Source organism: Anneissia japonica, unplaced genomic scaffold, assembly GCF_011630105.1.
Source record: "Anneissia japonica isolate Jap-2015-1 unplaced genomic scaffold, ASM1163010v1 scaffold287577_len299045_cov155, whole genome shotgun sequence".
Taxonomy (NCBI): Eukaryota; Metazoa; Echinodermata; class Crinoidea; order Comatulida; family Comatulidae; genus Anneissia; species Anneissia japonica.
In genome coordinates, this window is record NW_022686369.1 from 256,532 (window position 1) to 266,151 (window position 9,620).

Below are 9,620 nucleotides of genomic sequence, written 5' to 3' on the forward strand. Positions count from 1 at the left end.
CTAAATTATAATTGAAATAAGGAAACAGTAGGCCTAAAAAATAAGATGAATATACAGTTGATTTAATTGTTTGAAATCGAATTGAGTAAGCAAATACGTCAAGACAAGTGTTTGGAATTTGCTCAGATGAACATGTCATTTGTTGCTCTATGTAGTACGATACAGATCGCATGAAAAGTAGCTTTACGTAATGAAAAAATGGCATAATATACACTAAGAATTATCTATTAGGAATATAGAGGTTTTAAAAACCATTCGTTATTGGAAATTATGAACTTGAATACCATAACTTTTTCAATTCAACATAATCGTAATTATATATTTAGAATAAAATTGCCGTACTTTTATAGTTTGGTATCTAATTAATGAAATTAGAGAATGCAATTTATTGCATTTTATAGGTCTATATTATTATTATTATTATTATTATTATTATTATTAGGCCTATTATTATACGAATCATTACGAACATTCATGACATGATGAATGTTGCTTGAAGAATAAAACATTGAATTGAAATATTGTAGTGTACGGGTTTCTGCCATTCCGTCCAACGCAACATGTGCGCATGTTTTGCAAAAACTTAACAACTGACCAATCAGAAGAACATTAGGAAGAAGGGCGGGGCTTAGCCAAATGGCAGTCAGGGTGTATTACACTATTGAAGCAGACTCTTTCGTGATCTCTTAAACGTTGTTGTATACATGCCTGAAGTCTACATAATAATGATAATTGATGCCACTAGGCCTGCTGTCTGCGTTCTTGTGATCGGTGTTTGTTTGATTAAGTACGATTACACGAAGTAGAAATGTATACGTTGACATTATAAATATAAGTATATATTATTCGATTATATCTCATGTGCACTTCCTCAGCGATAACACCTATAATACGTGGTTAAGAGATTATTGTAAGATTCAAGCCTTGCGCATGCGTAAAATCAGTGAGCATCCGCTTTTCCGAAATCGTGACTTGTTTTTTCATCATATTGGTGCAAAGTTTAAATCGTTGATAATTAATTTTCCAGTTACACACAGACATATTATAATAATTATCGCTATGTTAAAGATACCCAGCAAAAACGTATTCACCTTGGCGGAACTGACGTAACTCCTTCTCTCCTAATAGCAGGGGTGGCGTCAGCGGGAGAGGGGAAGGGCCCCACAATTTGTAGGGGAGAAAATCTATTAAATAAGCCTTTAAAACCTCTAATTTGTCATATTTTCCATGGTTTCACCCCCTCGATCACTTTGAAATAATATTGAGTGACGCCCGACCACGCCCACTTTGCTCTCGTTGGGGACATCAGCCCACCCGTCAGGAAAATAATGGCGCCATCCCTGCCTAATAGATTATTATTATTATTATTATTATTATTATTATTATTATTATTATTATTATTATTATTATTTCTCCGAAAACAGTGTTATAGGCCAAATAAGTAATGCATTACAATACAAAGGTACATCCCAATGCAAAATAGACCCTATTAAATGTGTTGCAACATTCTAATGAACTATACAATAAACACCTTAGCAAATGGAAGACAACGGTAATTGTGAGTCAACAATTTTGTTTATAATGCTCACACAGTGGTTTAAAAAAACAATATTGTAAAAACTGAATTATACACACAGTCTAAAAAGTTATAATGAATTTAAACATTCTCTATTTATTATATGTATTCCTTTAAACTTAGAATGTGAATAACAATGATATAATAATAATTATTATTATTATTATTACCGATTTCTTCTGCCATTTGCAGTTTTGGTCTTTGGTTTTAGGGTTTTTTTGGAATTGATCACTCATCAATTATGCTGATTTGGGAGACCACTGTTTGGACTAGTGGTGTACAACGCCTATGCGCTCTCGTGTGGCAGTCCCCTGGGCACCCGACTTCTAGGGGCCCCAAGTGGCCCCCATGATCGTCAGTGTAGCACCGGACCTGACTCAAGAGAGATTTGTTTATACATAAAGGCATTGACTATAGGATCAGGGAACTGGCAGGATTGGCCTATATCATATTATATCAAGTGACAGAATAAAGAGGAGGAGGAGGCAGCCGAGCTTTGTCCCCCTAATTTTTCAAATTTATTTTAGATAAAAACTAAATTGTATTCAAAATTTTAAGTCTATATGAGTGCCATTTCCGGCATCTGCTAAGGTGCCATAATCATAATGTTTCCTACTTCAGCCCCAAACCGTGGTGCTGAGGTGGTATACGATACGAGAACAATTTTATTGCAATCTACTTTGTAAATAAATTGAAGTTGAACAATTTCACACAAACCAAAAAAAAATTAATTATCTAACAATAAAACAGCAAAGCGTTAAACATTAAAATTAAATATAAAAACAATGTCCGTCCGACTGTGGAGGGAGTACTTATCATACTTTGAATAACCAACTCGGTATTAATGATAACGTTTTTTGATCTGTTTGTATGACATTTGGGTAAAGGAAATTCGGTGCTTGTCCTCAAGTTATATGATACATTACGTAATGAAGGGAGTAAATCATATAATCTGTGATTGGAATTTTTACATTTTTGAAAGTATTCTCTGCACAATCGGGTTCGTCTGTCCTCCAACAGCGGAATACTTAGAATCAAACGTGCGCAGCCTCATCATAGTTACACAATGGGAGAATTATCTGAAATGCTCTTTCTGTATGTATTCAACTGATGTAATTTGTTCGTGGGTCAGATTCGTAGCCCACACTGGCGCAGGATATTTAACTGCTGGCCGTAAAATACTACAATAAAAATGAACTAATTCAGTAACACCACGACCGGCCTTACGCATTTGTCTCAGGAAATAAATTCTAGAGTCAGAGGTGTATGCCAGTGGGGTCGGAAAGGTCGTACGACCTCCCCCCCCCCCCCCATTTTCAAAGGTCCACACTTTTCCAGACATTTTTCTCTAGGGCCGTAATGAGTAATAAATCTATAGTTCTATTTTTTTCCCAGTCATAATTTAACGCACGTTGGTACTATAAGATTATAAAGATGGACGGAAATGATATGCCTGCGCCTACATTGTCGGAAATTCCGGGGGATTTTCCACCTTAAATCCACCAGGGCATTACTCGCTCTGTGTGTCTTGGAAGAAAAACTTGGCTTGTAACCCATGATGTCTGCACGGTCTGATTTTACTTAGAACTTGAAATGGGCTCAACAATTTACCTGCAAAAAAAGACCCTTTATTTTATTATTTACGCATTTTTCTCAGGAAATAAATTCTAGAGTCAGAGGTGTATGCAAGGGGGGTCGGGAAGGTACCTCTCCCCCCCCCCCATTTTCAAAGGTCCACATTTTTCCAGACATTTTTCTCCAGGGCCTTAATGAGTAATAAATCTATAGTTCTATTTTTCTTCCCAGTCATAATTTAACGCACGTTGGTATTATAGGATTATAAAGATGGACGGAAATGATAGGCCTGCGCCTACATTATCGGAAATTCCGGGGGATTTTACACCTTAAATCCACCAGGGCATTACTCGCTCTGTGTGTCTTGGAAGAAAAACTTGGCTTGTGACCCATGATGTCTGCACGGTCTGATTTTACTTAGAACTTGAAATGGGCTCAACAACTTACCTGCAAAAAAAGACCCTTTATTTTATTTTTTGCGGGATTTTGCTGTAGTCCTACACGCGCTCTTTTTTCTCGTGTGGACATCAGCCGGGTCAACCCCCTCCCCCCTCGTCTACAAATTTTTGCGTCTCGTGTTGATTAATTCATATTCATCTGCAGAAGTACATAGTCCAGTAGATTTTTATTATAGACTGTGGATGTAATGACATTTTAGTATTTTTTTTTCTATTTTAACACAAATTAACAAACGAAGACACGATCAGCGTCTTGAGACGGAAGAACAAATACCCAACTAAAATATAGGCCTACAAGTAACGACTGGGATTTTATGTAGATCATATCAACGGATGTTTAAAATAAGCCTATAAAAAAGTTGTTCTAAAAAATGTCGGTGTACAGAATAATATGAAAATTAAACTTACAATGTATGTGAAAACAAAACAGGGCTCTTCTCATTGCCATAATGTACCGGTAATGGTCAAATTAAAGTAAACAGAGAATAATTAACAAAGTAATAAAGTAAAAAATACATGACAAACAAAAAATCATGCAGAGGATTATGAAGTAAAAGAAAACATGGACACCAACTTAACGTCAGTGAGGCTCCAACCAGGACTGCAATGGGTAGTATCGAGGATGATGTGGAGAGTTCTAACCATCGCACAGAACCCAACCCCGCGAAGATCAGTGCATTTCAGTTGATCTTGCGCAATTTCATAGGTTGAGGGTGAAAATGGTTTATACATATCACGGTAATGTTGCATAACTTGCTGCCGCTAGTTTGAAAAACTTTTGAAAACGCAAACATTTAATTACCAGATTATTCATATTTCAAATAATGTCAATTACGTCATTTTTTAATATGCACATCTTTGATATGGTGTTTACTTGGAAAACGTTTGAAGCATGGAAATGAAAGTGGCAGACAGAAAAACCATGTGCAAAAACATAGGGAAAGGCGATTTGAAGAAAAAAAAACCAAACAGAACAATAACATGGCTTTTCCACGGGTGCGCCATTAATTATATTTATATGACAGATGGAAATTCTATTACAAAAATTATAAAACTTCTAGCTCTTTTATTCTACAAGGAATAAAAATAAATAACATGCAATGACGCAATGAGCAAGTTTACCGTCAGTACGTTTGAATAAATGAAAAAATTGGTCAAAGTTAAATTATACCGTATTTCACAAGTCCTTAAAACAGGCGATTTTATTCAGCAACAGACGCTATATTTATTGACCAATGGCAATCGTTGTAATAGATGAGTACACATGACTGACTTTATTTCAGGAGGCAGACGATTGCTGTTTGTCATTTCTTGAAGATCGTTATGACAAAAGGTAAGAACAACATTTATTATTGATAGAGAAATCAAAAAAGATTATGAAACATGAAAAATTACAACACATTTAAACAGTGGATGGTTTATTCGTTGAAGCATTTAATCATCAAACAAAATCCTTGATAGAATTTTAGTTTCGGGATAGTGTTCTGCTAGTCATACCTTATTTTGTTAAGGCTGAAGTAGTCAGCAATCTAGAATGTCATGAAGAAACTCAACTTTTTCTTAAATTTTAATACATGTCCTTTAATAAATTAGCTTCTGCATGTTAAATAACTGATGATAGTCCCACTTGGGCCAGCAAGTTTTCCGTCTATTTTCGTGATGTGCTGCGTTGTATAAACAGTAGATTATTTCTAGGTTGTTAGCTTGCTGAGATAGTTATACAGTAGGCCTATGTGAAAGCTAATGAATACGAACCACACTCCGGGAACATTTGTGTAAATGATAAATGGTAGCCCTCATAAAGGTAAATATTTAAATCGAAAAGTATTAGGAATCTTTCAAATATATCACGAAAGTTTGAACACATACCGGTAGGATTACTCTTTAAATGCGCGTTCACGTCTTGAGCGCATTGAGACTTCGGTATAACTATATAAATCTAATTATGTGTTAATTTATTTGACAATTATAAATTGTGGTGGGTGTGGTGTAGCTTAAAAAGACAATGTGTCCACTTTTATTGTTTTTAATTCATTTTAAAATTTACTTTGCATGGATAGATTTAACCAACCGGGTTGGAATTTGAAAAAAAATGATCAGAATTCTTTCGTTTTTTTTTTTTTTACATTTAGAATACAAATGAATCCGTCTTTGACATCATGTGCACTCTTACCAGAAAGCTTGTCTACGACTACAACACCTGAGAAAAACGTCCATGAAACTTGTAATATGTGCTGCCACGGGCCGCCTGGGCAACCTGGGATTCCTGGAGTTCCAGGAACATCTGGAGGGTTGGGTCCAGCTGGACCATCTGGTAGTAAGGGTGACAGAGGTGAGTTTGTCCGAGGTGAAAAGGAGATGGAGGCGAAAAAGGAGAACCGGGAAATGAAGGTTCAAAAGGTAATAAAGGAAGCGAAGGATCTCCAGGTAAACAAGGCCCGCTTGGACAAATAGGACCTTAAGGACTACAAGGGAACAATGGATCAAAAGGAGAAAAGGGCGAATCACCGGAAGTCCGTAAATCTGCGTTTACTGCAGTACGCACCACTGAAGTACCCACTTCAGAATCGATCATTCTATTCACGTCAATGGAGATTAATGTCGGAGAAGACTTCGATAAGAATACCGGAAAGTTTACATGTAGAATTTCAGGTTTCTATTACTTCATGTTTAGTTTTTTGTCGCTAAGTGGTATTGCTCCGTATGTTAAAATGAAGTTAAATGGGCGAGATATCACAACCGTACATCGTAGTACCACTACTAGTAATGATCTGGAGCAACAGTTCAGCTGAATGTCGGCGATGAAGTCTGGCTGACGAACGGAGGTAGTGAAGTCTATGGTCATTCAAGCCACCCTCTTACCTTTACTGGGTTTATGGTATACGATATGAACTAATAAATTATGTACTTTGCATTTGTTATGATTGTAGATGTGCAAGTAGTTCTGCAGATTTTTCGGAGAGAGTTTTGATTGAATACAAATAATAATAATAATAATAATAATAATAATAATAATAATAATAATAATAATAATAATAATATTAATAATAAAAATAATAATAATAATAAGAAGAAGAAGAAGAAGAAGAAGAAGAAGAAGAAGAAGAAGAAGAAGAAGAAGAAGAAGGAGAAGAAGAAGAAGTCTACATGACAACGATAATTGATGCCACTAAGCCTGCTGTACGTTCATGCGACCGGTGTATGTTTGCGATTACCACTGTCTGCATTCATTTGATCAAAGTACGATTACACAAAGTAAAAATGTATACGTTGACATTATAAATATAAACATATTATTCGATTATTTCGAGCACTCATGTGCACTTCCTCAGCAATAACACCTATAATACGTGGTTAAGAGATTATTGTAAGATTCAAGCCTTGCGCATGCGTAAAATCAGTGAGCATCCGCTTTTCCGAGATCGTGACTTGTTTTTTTTTTTCATATTGGTGCAAAGTTTAAATCGTTGATAATTAATTTTCCAGTTACACACAGACATATTATAATAATTATCGCTATGTTAAAGATACCCAGCAAAAACGTTTTCAAAGTATTCACCTTGGCGGAACCTACGTAACTCCTTCTCTCCTAATAGCAGGGGTGGCGTCAGCGGGAAAGGGGAAGGTCCCTACATCGGGGAGAAAAAAAAAACACAATTTGTCGGGGAAAAAATCTATTAAATAAGCCTTGGAAACCTCTAATTTGTCATATTTTCCATGGTTTCACCCCCTCGATCACTTTGAAATAATATTGAGTGACGCCCGACCACGCCCACTTTGCTCTCGTCGGGGACATCGGCCTACCCGTCTGGAAAATAATGGCGCCATCCCTGATTATTATTATTATTATTATTATTATTATTATTATTATTATTATTATTATTATTATTATTATTATTATTATTATTATTATTATTATTTTATTTATTTTATTTTATTTTATTTTTTATTTTTTTTATTTCTCCGAAAACAGTGTCATAGGTCAAAAAAGTAATGCATTACAATAGAAGGTTACATCCCAATGCAAAATAGGCCCTATTAAATGTGTTGCAACATTCTAATGAACTATACAATAAACACCTTAGCAAATTGAAGACAACGACAATTGTGAGTCAACAATTTTGTTTATAATGCTGACACAGTGGTTTAAAAAAAATATAGTAAAAATTGAATTATACACACACATTACAGTCTAAAAAATTATAATGAATTTAAACATTCTCTATTTATTATATGTATTCTCTTAAACTTAGAATGTGAATAACAATGATATAATAATAATAATAATAATAATAATATAATAATGACAATAATAATAATAATAATAATAATAATGATAATAATAATAATAATAATAATAATAATAATAATAATAATAATAATAATAATAATAATAATAACAATTAAAATAATACTGTAATATATTAATATTAAAACCGAACCACAATATATCAGTCACCGATTTCATGTGCCATTTGCAATTTTTGTCTTTGGTTTTATGGTTTTTTGGAATTGATCACTCAGCAATTATGCTGATTTGGGAGACCACTGCTTTGACTAGTGGTGTACAACGCCCATGCGCTCTCGTGTGGCAGTCCCCTGGGCACCCGACTTCTGGGGACCCCAAGTCCTATATCAAGGAAGGAAACATTTTTAGTTGGGTCTGCATATGTTACATTTATCTTTGAATGTTTTATTCCAAGTGTTTAGAATGAATTATTGCATGCTGTTACTGATTCCTAATAAACCATTTAATAATAATAATAATAATAATAATAATAATAATAATAATAATGTTATTTATTCTTAATAAAGAATTTTTTTGAAATCCAACCATCAATTCCTGTACTTGTTCTGCAACTTTCCATTAAAATAATAATAACATCACCACTGATTTATCGTTACTCAATATACACAAAACATCATCTTATGTGCATTTTTGTATGTTTAATCCCTATAACAAAATTTATTATAGAAAAAAATTACATTAGACCCGTATACCATCACTATATATTTCATAGTGGTCTTCAGTTGGAGGGAATATGTTCATTTGGCTCTGCCCAAACCATGATCGTTAGTCCCTAATAGAGGGAATGTTTAATTGGAGGGGGCAGTTATTGAAAGATAGGAATTTAAATAAGTTGGGGGGGGGGGCCGGCACAGAAAGGGGTCTTTAATTGGAGGGGTAGAAAGTGGTCTTTAATTGGAGGGGTCTTTAATTGGAAGGAGACCTGTATTCCCAAATGAATATTATAATACAGATCACAATGATGAATGTTGCTTGACGAATAAAACATTGAATTGAAATATTGTAATGTACGTGTTTCTGCCATTTCATCCAACGTATATGCGCGCAAGTTTTGCAGTGAACCGGCAGTGAACTACTTACAACTGACCAATCAGAACAGCATTAGCAACAGTATCCAATGGGTGGGGCTTAGCGAGAACGAACGGCAGTCATGGCTTATGACGTTACAGTGACAGTTTTTGAACCAGACTCTTTCGTCAACTTTGAATATGAAAGTTATATCAGAATAAATCAGACTTGTTAATTGTATGCCTATAAATTCTACTTGATAACAAAATGCAAAAATAGAGCTACATTGCAATTATCTTAGCTCGTCTTAACACTCTTCTCTTTTAGGGCGCCCACTTTTTCAGATATGATTAGATCAGGAAAGAGTTAAAGGTTAGACTAGTAGTGGCTACAGAAATTTGCGCCGACAGGGGGTCCGACATGTCCGACAAAGGTGTCCCGAACCAAAGCCTCGGTGAGATTCCCGGAATATACATCTCTAGTAGGGTTCACTGGGAGGAGAGTTTTGATAGCTTATTATATCCCTGCTCTTATGGCAATAAAACGTTATTTGGATGATAAGCAAATTATTATTTTGATCCGACGACCTCGCCAGGAATCCCCCACCCTTGGCGTCTGACAAGGTGGGGAAGGGTTGAGGTGTCGTCTTGGCCTTTCAACGGGGATTCTCAGTCTAGGCCTTTCAACGGATCTC

General features: G+C 35.2%; 1 protein-coding gene across 1 annotated transcript in view; it reads left to right on the forward strand.

The window, feature by feature from the left end:
* The window catches only part of LOC117116977 (complement C1q and tumor necrosis factor-related protein 9-like), a 17,565-nt gene that overhangs the window by 6,853 nt on the left and 1,092 nt on the right, over positions 1 to 9,620 (forward strand). The gene's annotated exons all lie outside the window — the stretch shown is intronic.